This window comes from Poromitra crassiceps (genome assembly GCF_964638095.1).
Source record: "Poromitra crassiceps genome assembly, chromosome: 14".
Taxonomy (NCBI): domain Eukaryota; kingdom Metazoa; phylum Chordata; class Actinopteri; order Beryciformes; family Melamphaidae; genus Poromitra; species Poromitra crassiceps.
The window spans coordinates 1,198,235-1,216,730 of record NC_139633.1 but is presented as its reverse complement, the minus strand read 5'-3'; the positions used below and the strand labels follow the sequence as shown (position 1 = coordinate 1,216,730).

Below are 18,496 nucleotides of genomic sequence, written 5' to 3'. Positions count from 1 at the left end.
AAATCTCTGGTACAGTGCTGAAGCAGGAAGTAGGTGGTCACTTTGCCTCTATGTATACAGTATGTACGTATATGTAACATTATGGAAGACACTTATTTTCATAGACAATCTGTTTTCCGATTAAACAATTCAAAGGAGGTTTGAGAGATGTATCATACAACATGAATTTACATCCGTTTTCCAACTGACATCAGAAAATACCACAGTATCCTCCGTGCCCTCGCACTGCAGACAAAAGAGTTGAGCTCGGGATTAAACATTTTCAAAAAGCTTTCGCTATGATTTCATAAGAAATATCGATTGCTCAAGTCAATACAACTGAAACCCACTGAGTCCTACAACTTTAATAAGAGACGTGGAGACAGGAGGAGGGAACTTTGGGCTTTGCTCCCCGGCTCTGTTCAACTGCTCTCCTCGTTATTCTGAATCAAATGTTGTGCTTTAGCTACTTCCACGCAGCCAATTAGCTTCCCAGTATGTTTTAGCATACTGAGACACAATGTGTCCATGCACACGCACACACGCACACACACGCACACACACACACACACACACAGTAATGAAGGGTCATACTCAAGCAGCGTACGACCGTGGATAATGTAAACATCTTATTAATTAGCTCCGCCTTTGAAGTCTTATCTGGGTGGGAAGCTTTGACCAATGGGAGTGTCTCCCTTCCTTCCCAGACTCCAAATCCCACAAATCCTCGGCGGCGTGGAGACACGGGTCTTCCTCTCGACGGCCCGGCGGAACCAACGCTATTCTGATGATTCAGCGCCGGCTATTGACTAATCTGGTTATGGACGGACAGATAGGGGATAATTCTCTCTGATCATTTTAGAGTGTTCAGCGAGAAACGCCAAAAAAAAATGTCATTGAAATTCGATTTGATTCATTAAAGGGGGGCGATCAAAAAGACTATGAAATCCTAACTGCACGTGACCATTGTGCGCTCCACAATCACATTAACACATGGCTAATAAAAGAGATATTTCTTTAATTATGCGACAGAATGTGTTGGAGCGGGGGGCTCCCGCAAGTTTCATCAAGACTTTCAAAGACCTTTTCACTGGCAGTTTGAACCAAATACAAGAGGAATTTCTAAATTGAAACTGCAGAATATACTGTGGGGCTGCGTAACGCACTGATATGTCACTTGAAAAGCGGCGTACTAAAGAAACTAATTTCTAAGCCCTCTAACATTGAATATGAGGCTTAATCTGCTTTATTGAATGGGATTCAAGACCTTTTAAAGGCGTTGAAATTAGATAATACAAATGACAATGTAAGACGACAGAACCGCCAAGACACTGTCAAAAATACACTGCGCGATTTAGATATCTGCATTCTGCGACATTGTTGCATATTACCGGTTTATTACAACTTCAATGTTGGTCATGACAGGGCTGGACGAAAGTCATGGACAAAATCTAATATCTTGATATTTTTTACCTCGATATCAATATTGTGACAATATTGTAGGTATTGTATTTGTGCTTTTACAAAATATTTACACCATGAGATTTGTGATAAAACAATCATCAGTAATGTGGATATATAATGACTTAGTGTCTTAGTGTGTAAAGGCAAATAATAGAGGTAGCTAGAACAGTCAGTTCAGAAAGTGACATCAATTTACTGCAATGCAGCCTTTAGGAAAAGACAACACTTATGCCATATAACGATATTATGATATCCAAAATCTAAGATGATATCTATGCTCATCACAATATGGATATAATGTTGGTATATATGTCATGATGCTTCTTTCACGGCCGTGTGTCTCTTTGAGGATGATGTTTCCTCTCAGTGGGACAGCCTGGTCGTGTAAAGGTTCAAGTGAATCATTTACATAACCTGTAATATGGAACTGTCAGCAAAAAGTCACAGAGATGTTGGTTGGAGAAGAAGCCTGAGTTGATATTGACCAGACCACCATAACCAGTTCACCCAGTCTTCAATGACACACGCTGACGGCTGAAGAGAAAACACTGCTCTCTACAATGGGAGCACAGAGGCCTCGGTCCTGGCTGGAACAGAGCCTGCGTGCTGCAGTGGCCGACCAACCCCCTCTGTTGGCCCCTCTGTGCTACTGCAAGAGAGGGAGAGGAGGCAGAGGATTTGACTGGAGAGGATAGAGATTAAACCCACTGGCTTTTGCCGTTGCAAGAAGGAGAGAAGTTTAGCAGGTGATGGTGTGCGTTGACTTGATCAGGTTTAAATCACTTGCAGATACCCTGGGTACAGGTACATGTACTGTAGATACATGTACCACCACATCCTCCTCTCTAACATGTAGTGTAGATACATGTACCACCACATCCTCTTATCTAACATGTACTGTAGATACATGTACCACCAGATCCTCTTATCTAACATGTACTGTAGATACATGTACCACCACATCCTCCTCTCTAACATGTACTGTAGATACATGTACCACCACATCCTCTTATCTAACATGTACTGTAGATACATGTACCACCACATCCTCTTATCTAACATGTACTGTAGATACATGTACCACCACATCCTCTTATCTAACATGTAGTGTAGATACATGTACCACCACATCCTCCCCTCTAACATGTACTGTAGATACATGTACCACCACATCCTCTTATCTAACATGTACTGTAGATACATGTACCACCACATCCTCTTATCTAACATGTACTGTAGATACATGTACCACCACATCCTCTTATCTAACATGTACTGTAGATACATGTACCACCACATCCTCTTATCTAACATGTACTGTAGATACATGTACCACCAGATCCTCCCCTCTAACATGTACTGTAGATACATGTACCACCAGATCCTCCTCTCTAACATGTACTGTAGATACATGTACCACCACATCCTCCTCTCTAACATGTACTGTAGATACATGTACCACCACATCCTCCTCTCTAACATGTACTGTAGATACATGTACCACCACATCCTCCTCTCTAACATGTACTGTAGATACATGTACCACCAGATCCTCCCCTCTAACATGTACTGTAGATACATGTACCACCACATCCTCCCCTCTAACATGTACTGTAGATACATGTACCACCACATCCTCCTCTCTAACATGTACTGTAGATACATGTACCACCACATCCTCTTATCTAACATGTACTGTAGATACATGTACCACCACATCCTCCTCTCTAACATGTACTGTAGATACATGTACCACCACATCCTCCTCTCTAACATGTACTGTAGATACATGTACCACCACATCCTCCTCTCTAACATGTACTGTAGATACATGTACCACCACATCCTCTTATCTAACATGTACTGTAGATACATGTACCACCACATCCTCCCCTCTAACATGTACTGTAGATACATGTACCACAACATCCTCTTATCTAACATGTACTGTAGATACATGTACCACCAGATCCTCTTATCTAACATGTACTGTAGATACATGTACCACCACATCCTCCTCTCTAACATGTACTGTAGATACATGTACCACCACATCCTCCCCTCTAACATGTACTGTAGATACATGTACCACCACATCCTCCCCTCTAACATGTACTGTAGATACATGTACCACAACATCCTCTTATCTAACATGTACTGTAGATACATGTACCACCAGATCCTCTTATCTAACATGTACTGTAGATACATGTACCACCACATCCTCTTATCTAACATGTACTGTAGATACATGTACCACCACATCCTCTTATCTAACATGTACTGTAGATACATGTACCACCAGATCCTCTTATCTAACATGTACTGTAGATACATGTACCACCACATCCTCTTATCTAACATGTACTGTAGATACATGTACCACCACATCCTCCTCTCTAACATGTACTGTAGATACATGTACCACCACATCCTCTTATCTAACATGTACTGTAGATACATGTACCACCAGATCCTCCCCTCTAACATGTACTGTAGATACATGTACCACCACATCCTCTTATCTAACATGTACTGTAGATACATGTACCACCACATCCTCTTATCTAACATGTACTGTAGATACATGTACCACCAGATCCTCTTATCTAACATGTACTGTAGATACATGTACCACCACATCCTCCTCTCTAACATGTACTGTAGATACATGTACCACCATATCCTCCCCTCTAACATGTAGTGTAGATACATGTACCACCACATCCTCCCCTCTAACATGTACTGTAGATACATGTACCACCACATCCTCCTCTCTAACATGTACTGTAGATACATGTACCACCACATCCTCCCCTCTAACATGTACTGTAGATACATGTACCACCACATCCTCCTCTCTAACATGTACTGTAGATACATGTACCACCATATCCTCCCCTCTAACATGTAGTGTAGATACATGTACCACCACATCCTCCTCTCTAACATGTACTGTAGATACATGTACCACCACATCCTCCTCTCTAACATGTACTGTAGATACATGTACCACCACATCCTCCCCTCTAACATGTAGTGTAGATACATGTACCACCACATCCTCCCCTCTAACATGTACTGTAGATACATGTACCACCACATCCTCCCCTCTAACATGTACTGTAGATACATCTACCACCACATCCTCTTATCTAACATGTACTGTAGATACATGTACCACCACATCCTCTTATCTAACATGTACTGTAGATACATGTACCACCACACCCTCTTATCTAACATGTACTGTAGATACATGTACCACCACATCCTCCCCTCTAACATGTAGTGTAGATACATGTACCACCACATCCTCCCCTCTAACATGTACTGTAGATACATGTACCACCACATCCTCTTATCTAACATGTACTGTAGATACATGTACCACCACATCCTCCTCTCTAACATGTACTGTAGATACATGTACCACCACATCCTCTTATCTAACATGTACTGTAGATACATGTACCACCACATCCTCTTATCTAACATGTAGTGTAGATACATGTACCACCACATCCTCCCCTCTAACATGTACTGTAGATACATGTACCACCAGATCCTCCCCTCTAACATGTACTGTAGATACATGTACCACCAGATCCTCTTATCTAACATGTACTGTAGATACATGTACCACCAGATCCTCTTATCTAACATGTACTGTAGATACATGTACCACCACATCCTCTTATCTAACATGTACTGTAGATACATGTACCACCAGATCCTCTTATCTAACATGTACTGTAGATACATGTACCACCACATCCTCTTATCTAACATGTACTGTAGATACATGTACCACCACATCCTCCTCTCTAACATGTACTGTAGATACATGTACCACCAGATCCTCCCCTCTAACATGTACTGTAGATACATGTACCACCACATCCTCCCCTCTAACATGTACTGTAGATACATGTACCACCACATCCTCCCCTCTAACATGTACTGTAGATACATGTACCACCACATCCTCCTCTCTAACATGTACTGTAGATACATGTACCACCACATCCTCCTCTCTAACATGTAGTGTAGATACATGTACCACCACATCCTCCCCTCTAACATGTACTGTAGATACATGTACCACCACATCCTCCCCTCTAACATGTAGTGTAGATACATGTACCACCACATCCTCTTATCTAACATGTACTGTAGATACATGTACCACCACATCCTCTTATCTAACATGTACTGTAGATACATGTACCACCACATCCTCCTCTCTAACATGTACTGTAGGTACATGTACCACCACATCCTCCCCTCTAACATGTAGTGTAGATACATGTACCACCACATCCTCTTATCTAACATGTACTGTAGATACATGTACCACCACATCCTCCCCTCTAACATGTAGTGTAGATACATGTACCACCACATCCTCTTATCTAACATGTACTGTAGATACATGTACCACCACATCCTCTTATCTAACATGTAGTGTAGATACATGTACCACCACATCCTCTTATCTAACATGTACTGTAGATACATCTACCACCACATCCTCCCCTCTAACATGTACTGTAGATACATGTACCACCACATCCTCCCCTCTAACATGTACTGTAGATACATGTACCACCACACCCTCTTATCTAACATGTACTGTAGATACATGTACCACCACATCCTCCCCTCTAACATGTACTGTAGATACATGTACCACCAGATCCTCTTATCTAACATGTAGTGTAGATACATGTACCACCAGATCCTCCTCTCTAACATGTACTGTAGATACATGTACCACCACATCCTCTTATCTAACATGTAGTGTAGATACATGTACCACCACACCCTCTTATCTAACATGTACTGTAGATACATGTACCACCACATCCTCCCCTCTAACATGTACTGTAGATACATGTACCACCACATCCTCTTATCTAACATGTACTGTAGATACATGTACCACCACATCCTCCTCTCTAACATGTACTGTAGATACATGTACCACCAGATCCTCTTATCTAACATGTAGTGTAGATACATGTACCACCAGATCCTCCTCTCTAACATGTACTGTAGATACATGTACCACCACATCCTCCCCGCTAACATGTACTGTAGATACATGTACCACCACATCCTCTTATCTAACATGTACTGTAGATACATGTACCACCAGATCCTCTTATCTAACATGTACTGTAGATACATGTACCACCAGATCCTCCCCTCTAACATGTACTGTAGATACATGTACCACCACATCCTCCCCTCTAACATGTAGTGTAGATACATGTACCACCACATCCTCTTATCTAACATGTACTGTAGATACATGTACCACCACATCCTCTTATCTAACATGTACTGTAGATACATGTACCACCACATCCTCTTATCTAACATGTACTGTAGATACATGTACCACCACATCCTCTTATCTAACATGTACTGTAGATACATGTACCACCAGATCCTCTTATCTAACATGTACTGTAGATACATGTACCACCAGATCCTCCCCTCTAACATGTACTGTAGATACATGTACCACCACATCCTCTTATCTAACATGTACTGTAGATACATGTACCACCACATCCTCTTATCTAACATGTACTGTAGATACATGTACCACCACATCCTCCCCTCTAACATGTACTGTAGATACATGTACCACCACATCCTCTTATCTAACATGTACTGTAGATACATGTACCACCACATCCTCCCCTCTAACATGTACTGTAGATACATGTACCACCACATCCTCTTATCTAACATGTACTGTAGATACATGTACCACCACATCCTCCCCTCTAACATGTACTGTAGATACATGTACCACCACATCCTCTTATCTAACATGTACTGTAGATACATGTACCACCACATCCTCCTCTCTAACATGTACTGTAGATACATGTACCACCACATCCTCCCCTCTAACATGTACTGTAGATACATGTACCACCACACCCTCTTATCTAACATGTACTGTAGATACATGTACCACCACATCCTCCCCTCTAACATGTACTGTAGATACATGTACCACCAGATCCTCCCCTCTAACATGTACTGTAGATACATGTACCACCAGATCCTCCCCTCTAACATGTACTGTAGATACATCTACCACCAGATCCTCCCCTCTAACATGTACTGTAGATACATGTACCACCACATCCTCTTATCTAACATGTACTGTAGATACATGTACCACCACATCCTCCCCTCTAACATGTACTGTAGATACATGTACCACCACATCCTCCCCTCTAACATGTACTGTAGATACATGTACCACCACACCCTCTTATCTAACATGTACTGTAGATACATGTACCACCAGATCCTCCCCTCTAACATGTACTGTAGATACATGTACCACCACATCCTCTCCTCTAACATGTACTGTAGATACATGTACCACCACATCCTCCCCTCTAACATGTACTGTAGATACATGTACCACCACATCCTCTTATCTAACATGTAGTGTAGATACATGTACCACCACATCCTCCCCTCTAACATGTACTGTAGATACATGTACCACCACATCCTCTTATCTAACATGTACTGTAGATACATGTACCACCAGATCCTCTTATCTAACATGTACTGTAGATACATCTACCACTACATCCTCTTATCTAACATGTAGTGTAGATACATGTACCACCACATCCTCCTCTCTAACATGTACTGTAGATACATGTACCACCACATCCTCCTCTCTAACATGTACTGTAGATACATGTACCACCACATCCTCTTATCTAACATGTACTGTAGATACATGTACCACCACATCCTCCCCTCTAACATGTACTGTAGATACATGTACCACCACATCCTCTTATCTAACATGTACTGTAGGTACATGTACCACCACATCCTCTTATCTAACATGTACTGTAGATACATGTACCACCACATCCTCTTATCTAACATGTACTGTAGATACATGTACCACCACATCCTCCCCTCTAACATGTACTGTAGATACATCTACCACCACATCCTCTTATCTAACATGTACTGTAGATACATGTACCACCACATCCTCTTATCTAACATGTAGTGTAGATACATGTACCACCACATCCTCCTCTCTAACATGTACTGTAGATACATGTACCACCACACCCTCTTATCTAACATGTACTGTAGATACATGTACCACCAGATCCTCCCCTCTAACATGTACTGTAGATACATGTACCACCACATCCTCTTATCTAACATGTACTGTAGATACATGTACCACCACATCCTCTTATCTAACATGTACTGTAGGTACATGTACCACCACATCCTCCTCTCTAACATGTACTGTAGATACATGTACCACCACATCCTCCTCTCTAACATGTACTGTAGGTACATGTACCACCACATCCTCCCCTCTAACATGTAGTGTAGATATAAACATCTACTTTATATGTTACAGTATTAGTATGTATTGACCATGCTAAACTCAACATACTTGGTCGTCTCTGTCGACAGGTTTGAAAACGCTGAGGCACATTCATTTAGTTTAATGCTACCGGGCAGAAAGAGAGACTGGTAGCAACATTAGCTTGTTAGCTGTAGCCTGGAAGCACCCAGAAGCCCTGCATCTATCTCATGTTGTACGCTGTGACCGCCAGCCTGCAGCGCATTGAGAAGCCACAAGGGTCAAAACAGATGAAAGAGTCTGGAGGCCAACTCTAATAGCAACTCCTAACCTTTGTGCTAGTGTGTGTGTGTGTGTGCGAGTGTGTGTCTCTGTGTGTGTGTGTGTGTGTGTGTGTGTGTGTGTGTGTGTGATGCAGGGCCCTGCAGCACTGAGTACAGGGAGAAGGCAGCAGAGCCTGAGGAGAGGAGGACACTTGACATTTCCAGCTCATCTTTAAAAGAGGGCCTTAACCTTTCCCCGCAGCTCCTCCACACAGGTTTTAGGCGGCCTCGACACTGCCTGCGCGCCACTCAGATAGATGTGGGGGGGAGGAGCCACTCAGATAGATGTGGGGGGGGAAAAGGAGATAGACCTGAAAGTCAACGCTGATGAGAACTAGGGCTGCAACTAACGATTATTTTCGGTATCGATTGTCGATTATTTTCTTGACTAATCGATTGTTGTTTGTCCCGACCAACAGTCGACAACACAAAGATAATCACTTTACTGTTATAGAAGATCATAGAAAGCAGAAAATACCTGGAACAAGAGAATTTTGTTTTTCTTGTTTTTCTTTAAAAAAAAATTCTAAATTAATTGGTTATTAAATTAATTTGGCGATTAATTTTCTGCTGCTCAAGACTGAGTGACCACAGGAGCTAAGAGCTACTTTTCTCTGAGACAAACACACACTGGGCTCAACTCATCTCTTCAGATTGCTCTTCTCCTCTGCCACTGTTTTCATGTGTGTATCTATGTGTGCATGTGTGTGTGTGTGTGTGTGTGTGTGTGTGTGTGTGTGTGTGTGTGTGTGTGTACATGCATGTGTGTGTGTGTGTTGAGTCACAGTGTGAGCACTCTTCCTTCAGGCCTTCTCTTTCTGCCTTTTCAAGTGACGGTTGAAAGTAGCTGTCTAATTTGAGCGCTCTAATTACCTGGGATTAGAGACCAGGTGCTATTAAAGCAATTAGACACACAGCACACTCCAGCACACACACACAGAGCACGCACAGAGCACACACACACACACAGAGCACGCACAGAGCACACACACACACACACACACACACACACACACAGAGCACACACACACACCCAGCACACACCCAGCACACACACACACACACACAGCACACTCCAGCACACACACAGCACACTCCAGCACACACACACACACACAATCCAGCACATACACACAAAGCACACTCCAGCACACACACACACACACACACACACACACACACACACACTCCAGCACACACAGCACACTCCAGCACACACACACACTCCAGCACATAGACACACAGCACACTCCATCAACGCGCACACACGCGTACCCTAGCCGGTGGAAAAAAGACACACACATACCCTAGCCAGGGCACTCTCTCCCACCCATCCACATACAGGTACCCCAAGCCCGTGGTAAACACACACAGACACCCACACGTCCAGGGATGGAAGGATATACAGTACTGCTTCAGCGTGCAATATACCACCATATCAAACAACCACACTTATCAACCACAACCATAAGCTTTCCCTGTAATACTGTGCCCACCATATGCTGTAATACTGTGCCCTGCCACCATATGCTGTAATACTGTGCCCTGCCACCATATGCTGTAATACTGTGCCCTGCCACCATATGCTGTAATACTGTGCCCTGCCACCATATGCTGTAATACTGTGCCCTGCCACCATATGCTGTAATACTGTGCCCTGCCACCATATGCTGTAATACTGTGCCCTGCCACCATATGCTGTAATACTGTGCCCTGCCACCATATGCTGTAATACTGTGCCCTGCCACCATATGCTGTAATACTGTGCCCTGCCACCATATGCTGTAATACTGTGCCCTGCCACCATATGCTGTAATACTGTGCCCTGCCACCATATGCTGTAATACTGTGCCCTGCCACCATATGCTGTAATACTGTGCCCTGCCACCATATGCTGTAATACTGTGCCCTTGTGTCAACATTCTCATGTTAGTTTCAGGTCAATAAAGCTCAGGGGGATTCAGATTGTGATATTTTGGTAGATACCGTACTGGAAAGTAGTGTGGAATTTCCAAATAGTTACATCCCTAACACACACACACACACACACCTTATATTTTAGGTATTTAGCTGACACAGAACTATTTAACAATAATTAGAAAAAGTAAACAATAGTAATAATAGAATCTGAGGCTCTCTCACACACACACACACACACACACACACACGCACGCACACGCACACGCACACGCACACACACACAGTTCAATGCCACAGGGCAATAACATCCAGCTGTGAAATGTAAAGAAGTGAAAGTAGGAAGACTCTGGAGGGGGAACATAGCAGAGTAGCTGTTGTTTCTATTGCATCAGTTCACTTTACAAGGTCATTGATTATATTCAGTGGGTTCAGTGACCCCTGACCCCTGTTCAACTGTTCAGCCCGTCATTGTGAATCATTTGAAAAAGACACAGGCGTCAGTGAGAAAAGTAGCATTCTTTCCTTCATTCCTGTCCAACTCGTTCTCCGGCAGCGGCGTGGAGTTCAGCCGTCAGCGGCGGGCGCGGCGCCTGGCGGTGACCCCGGCGCTCATAACGAGCATAACGAGCATAACGAGCCGTGCCGATGCCATTTTCTCAATGGGCGGGGCCAACGCACACCCGTTCCATTACTCTTCTCCAGATAAAGCTTTACAAACGCATCTACGCTGCTCGAGCCTTTTTCACACTACAGCCATCAAACAGTGAACAGCCTATCTTCCTTTCACAGGAGCAGCATCTCCCTCACACACAATCACAGGAGGGACATTTCCACAAGCACAAATACTTATCACACAGTTTGCTGTCTTGCCTAAAGCAAGGTGTGTGTGTGTGTGTGTGTGTGTGTGTGTGTGTGTGTGTGTGTGTTTATTTAATGTATCTGTGTGGATGTTAGTGCACGTGTGTGTGTGTGTGTGTGTGTGTGTGTGTGTGTGTGTGTGTGTGTGTGTGTGTGTGTGTGTGTGTGTGTGTGTAGCATGTAGCTAGCTGGGCTTGGGGGCAGGATTAACGGAGAGCGTTGCCGTGGACCCACAAACATTCCATATTAAAAAATGAAAAGGCAACCTTCATTACTATCAGTGGCACATAACCTCCCCTCCTCCTCCTCTGCTACCATTATACACAGAAATACGAGGCACTGACAAGAGATTCCATTATTTCTGATGCCTCGGTGTCAACAGCATACATACCATGGGGCAAAAAAAAAAAAAAAAGAGGGGAGGGGAGGGGAGGGGGAGGACGAGAGAGACAGAGAGAGAGAGAGAGGGCGAGAGAGAGAGACAGAGAGAGAGACACAGAGAGAGACACAGAGAGAGAGAGAGAGAGAGAGACAGAGAGAGAGAGACAGAGAGAGAGAGAGAGAGAGACAGAGAGAGAGAGAGAGGGCGAGAGAGAGAGAGACAGAGAGAGAGACACAGAGAGAGACACAGAGAGAGAGAGAGAGAGAGACACAGAGAGAGACACAGAGAGAGAGAGAGAGAGAGACAGAGAGAGAGAGGGAGGGAAACGTTAAGCTCCCGACAATGCCGGAATGACAAGATAGGAGGAAACCCGGGAATGGAAGCATCCAGGTTCCTCTTGGCACCGGTGTCGGGAGGAGGATTTTGAGTGTCAGCAGTGGGATTTGGGGAGGGCGGGATCTGAGTCCAGATCTGGAATGAACGGGTAAAGAGGATGAACAATGATAATGGAAAATTAGAAAGCGGTCATAGGTCATAGGTCACAGGTCGAGCTCGAAATGAGTGAAAGAAACAATCTTTGTAGCGAGTGAGGTGTGGAGACCGGGGACAGCGGGGACACGCCAGAAGTGTCGCGCAAGCGTTGCGTCGCGGAGGCAGGTTCACGTCGCCGTCCTTGGTAACAGGTGACACTGATCCATGAGAAAATAAACAGAATTATAAAAGGGATAGATTTATGTCAGTAGGTTTTTTGTACAGTATTAGCATTAGCTAATAGCTGTTAGCTACGTTTGCTAAATGTTCGTCATGCTCAAAACGCCGCCCCTAATAATTTCTAACCAGTTGGAGTCACGCTCTTTCCATAAAGCCGCCATTCCATTTCAGGCGAGCGGGCCGTGTGCAGCCAGACATGAAGAGCGAGGCCGCGTGCAGCCAGACATGAAGAGCGAGGCCGCGTGCAGCCAGACATGAAGAGCGAGGCCGCGTGCAGCCAGACATGAAGAGCGAGGCCGCGTGCAGCCAGACATGAAGAGCGAGGCCGTGTGCAGCCAGACATGAAGAGCGAGGCCGCGTGCAGCCAGACATGAAGAGCGAGGCCGCGTGCAGCCAGACATGAAGAGCGAGGCCGTGTGCAGCCAGACATGAAGAGCGAGGCCGCGTGCAGCCAGACATGAAGAGCGAGGCCGCGTGCAGCCAGACATGAAGAGCGAGGCCGTGTGCAGCCAGACATGAAGAGCGAGGCCGCGTGCAGCAAAACAGAGCGCGTCCAGTGTGAACGGCCCCGACGCTTCCGTGACGCGCTGCGACAGAGACGTTCCTGGTGGTGTGTCCCAGGCGTTCAGCGTGACAGTAGAATAACATGACGTCACACTCACAAACTATTGGACCTCCCTGTTGCCCCCAAATGAATAGGGTTCAAATGACAAATTAGGAAAAACGCGACTAGATGTGCAGCGCTACCTCCGACCACACGGGGGCCATTAAAACCGGCCTTTTAGAAGCATAAAAAAGATACACGTGTGGGGCTTTAAGTGGCGGCTTTGTCTCTCACTGCGGGGCACAACGCTTCAATGGAAACTTAACTGGCCTCGACCCAATGACATAAAGCCACGACTCTGCAGAGAAAGAGCTTCCGTGTCTTCCCCAATCTCACTTTCCTGGCTTCAAAGCGGTGTCAGCGTGTCACATCTGAGGAGGTGTTGAATCTCATACTCTTTAAAACTTGTAATCCGCTCAAGCCGCCTACGGCAAAGGAGGAAAAAAAGAGAGAGAGAACTTCAGGCGCACACGCACACATTGTATAGCGCACATAAACACATTGACACGCTCCGACAGACAATAGTGTGTAGCGCACATATGCCCCTCCCCCCCCACACACACACACACACACAAACTAAGGGATAGTGTATGGCGCGCGCGCACACACACACACACACACACACTTCAACAGATGCATACTATATTGAGCGCACATTTATATACAACTTCTCACACAGCCAGATGCTGTACAGCAGTGGTTCTCAATGCGGGGTCCGGGGACCACCCGGGGTCCTTAGAGGGTTCCGGGCGGTCCCCATGCAAACAAAGATGAATTGTTAAACTTCAGCATTGTTTCACTTAAAACTAGATTGACTGTTTTCACTGACAATTATACACACAGTCATGGAGCTGTGGATAAAATCACATTTGACAAATATTCTCAGATTTGCGTCCCGAGACACTAAATCTCATCAAATGGAGGTCTGTGTCTCTAATGCGGATTATTAGGGGTCCTTGATATGAAAAAGGCTGAGAACAGACAGCTCAAAAGAGGAAGGCGCACGCACGCACACGCGCACGCACGCACACACGCACGCACACACACACACACTGCGCTCTTATCCGAGATGTAAACACACGCTTGAAAAAACGCTAATACCTGTTCACATTTAAGAGGATAAGGTTTGTGCACTTAAGTGGCCTGTCCCCTCCCGTTAGTGAAAAAGCTCTCATCTGATTGGCCGGGCTCCAACTGCCAACCTGCTCGATTATTTAATTGCACCTTCAATCGAAACAAGCCATTTGTTTAATCTGGGCTTTCTGAGGATGACGTCTTCAAATTAGAAAAGGAGAGAGAGAGAGAGAGAGAGAGAGAGAGAGAGAGAGAGAGAGAGAGAGACGCGTCATCTTACCCATGAAATTACGCTTCGGATTTCAAACGATGCTTGCGTGAGAGCGGAGGGGAGGGGAGGGGAGGGGAGTGGAGGGAGGGGAGGGGAGGGGGGGGGGGGAGCAAAGTCCAATCAAAAGTTCAATTATGTAAATGGAGATGTGGAGTGGATGGAACAATGGGGGGAGGGGGGGGAGGAACAGGAGAGGAGAGAGAATGTAGCGTGGAAAATAATACACATTAACATACAAAGGAAATATCGCATTACTGTTGTAATCACAGTGAGGGGGGGGGCTGCTTCCACACACAGGCGTGAGAGAACCAGTGTGCACACGAGTGTGTGACTGTGCATGTAGACACTGTTTAGGAGGGCGGGCCTCATTTGAAGATTCTGTGTGTGTGTGTGTGTGTGTGTGTGTGTGTGTGTGTGTGTGTGTTGTGTTTGTGTGTGTGTGTTGTGTTTGTGTGTGTGTGTGTGTGTGTGTGTGTGTGTGTGTGTGTGTGTGTGTGTGTGTGTGTTGTGTTTGTGTCTGCTCAGTAAACAGATGTGTCTATGTGTAATGAATATTGTGCATTCAGAGAAAGGGAATGAGAACCTCCCACCTGTAACAGGTTGGAGTCACATGGAGAAGAATCTCTCCAGACACACTTTTGATTTGCATGAAAATGTGCCGGCGTGGCCGAAGAACATCCGGATTAAAAAAGGCACTCCGAGCAACTTGTGAAAGAAAGCCGTCCAACTAGGGTCCGCACGATGAACCATGGCATCGACCATCGCCGATGGGCCGACCCCCCATCGACCTCTGAGCCTTCTACATCGGACCATCGTGATGTCCATTTAATTATATTGTCCTTATTATCTCTCCCTGGATTGAAAAAAAACAAAAAAAAAACATAAAAAAACAAAACTATTAATAGATAGTAATTACTAATTAATATATCCAACACAGTCTAAAATAGACTCAGCCATACATAGATATAGATATATAGAGATATAGATATAGATATAGATAGATAGATAGATAGATAGATAGATAGATAGATAGATAGATAGATAGACACAAAATATACACACACATACATAACCGATGGATTCCCCGGTTGCAGGGAGAATAAGCGACATGTTGAATAGGGCGGGGATTGAACCTGTGGCCTTTGTGGCAGGGCAGACACTAGGGCTGGGCGATAAAACGATCTCGATAATTTTCACGGAAAAAACGGCCACGATAACGATGATAAATTTATGAGCTGTAATTTCGATAAAATATTTTCAGTGTTGCGTTCAAAACCCCTCAGAAACATGACCGCAGCTTAGCACAGCAATGCTTATTGTGAATAACGTGTCGTTTTTGGGGGGTATTTGAAGGCAACACTGAGTGGAACCAATGGCATCAATGGAAAATAAACCATGTGATGCACGCGTTTGCGGAACAATCCCTTTCTCTGCTCAGAGCCTCGCAGTCGGCTGGCTCTTCTCTTCTCTCAGTTAGAGCCTGGCCCGGCAAAACAACAGTAACATAAACAGATGGAATTAAAATATGTCAGGCCGTGGATTTGTACACGGGAGATAAAGCTGCAGCAGACAGTAGTTCTGGTTATGGGTAGCGGTAGCTGGCTGTCATGAATGGTATCAAATTAGCATCTACATCGCGTTAGCTAACGCTAACATTAGCTTACACGCCAACGTTAATATCTTCATACTTGACAATCTTGCTAACGTTATGCTATCTGTTAGATAGACCATCTATAGCAGCTACCCGAATAACATTACACATCTATGGTTTAAACAGTCTTTGCTTCCTTTATCAAACCAACAGCAGCTAACTATAGCTGCATAATCAACACCTAGCCTTGGACCAAGACGTTCATTGCATTAAAACAATATAATGCAATACACGCAACAGAATAAGCACACCAAAGACCAGTGGTATAAGGGAAAACAAGTAACAAGCATAGAACAATTATAATAAGCTGAAAATGCAAATGTATCAAGTTACATTAACTCATTGAGTGCCATGGACGAGTATGTTCGTCAATTGGTTTAGTAACGTAGAGTGCCAAGGACGAGTATGTTCGTCAATTGCGTTTTTTGACGGTGGGACGTGCATCAAAGCCAGATCCATCTCCTGTGAAAGTATGGTGGCTGTTGAATGTGTAAAAGCTATTTTAGGGACCCATTAGGTGCCGAGAGTGCTCTCCAGATTACAGAAAGGCGAGGAAAAAAGAGAGAAGAAGTCGTTGGGGAAACGGAAATCGCATCGCATCCGTATGCATCGATATGCATGAAGCATAACGTTAATTGAGCACCTCCGTGTCCGCTGCGATAGCCCATCCGCATGATTTTGTTATTAGTTGTTATTATTCTCAACTGGAAGCATGGGAGCCGGTGACAAATACACGCGGAACGCTATAAAAAAGCTGGATGTAGCGGACTTTTCAGTGCAGAGCAAACGCAGCAGAAAGCCCCAGAGACACTCCCATACGGAGGAGGAGTGTGCAGTTGAGGGGTGGGGGGAGGGTGGGGCACGCAGAGCAGCACACAACACTGACCTAGACAGCAGGACAGGATTGGCAAACGCAAGCCAGAATATCTGATGCCCACCAGCAGCAAATCAAGACCAGCAAGAAGCTGCAACCAGCAGCGCACGCAGGGGCCAGCGCTGCTGGTTGCAGCTAAAAAATATTGTTTTGCCAAACAAAATTCCTTGGTTTTCGCTGTTCTATTGAAGGAAATTATTTTTGAGGTGTGACTACATCAGAAAATATTAGCTTCAGTCAGTGATGTGCATGAAATGTTTCATTTCACAAAAGGCTCATTATCTCAGCTTCTAGAAAAAAACTGCTGTTTTTGGTTAAATCAAGCTATCTTCTCCGGCTGATAACTAAAGAACGGAAAATGGTATCAATAAACTTTTTTTGCTGCTGATATAATAGAGTCTCATCGTTCTTTGTGCGTGTTCGGTGTTTACATAGTAATATCACACAATATTCTGTGGGCCTCGAGAAATCACTGAAAACGCTCTGAAACTCTGGCACTGGGAGCGTCCGTTCTCCAAAAGTGGCTGGCACTCAATGAGTTAAAAAGCCATAAGTGAATAGTATGGACAAACAGATGACTAAATAAAGGGTTATCATTTAATGACAACAATAGCCAATGAGCTGCATTGAGCCTCTCTCATGAGAATACTTTGAATTGAATTCAACTTAATTGTAACCGGTCAGAGATTAATAGAGTCGTATCGAATACATTCTATATCGCTCTGCATTGAATTTTAATTGTGCCCCTAAAATTCTTCATGTGCTTTTTATGTGCAATTAGTATTATTGATAAATTTATATCGTGATAAATATCGACATCGATCGATATAAGAAAACATATCGTGATAAAAAAATTGCCATATCGCCCAGGACTAGCAGACACTAAAGGTCCTTACACATCGGGAGCGTTTTCTTCGTGCGATTAATTCGCACGTCAATAATATTCTCCAAACCTATATCAGTCAATGCAACCGTGCATACCAACGGCGAAGTTTCGC

The 18,496-nt window shown here is 44.3% G+C and overlaps 1 protein-coding gene across 1 annotated transcript in view; it reads right to left on the bottom strand.

Moving 5' to 3' along the window:
• The window catches only part of ehbp1 (EH domain binding protein 1), a gene marked incomplete at its 3' end in the record, with an annotated part of 171,447 nt that overhangs the window by 957 nt on the left and 151,994 nt on the right, over positions 1 to 18,496 (bottom strand). The window lies entirely within an intron of this gene.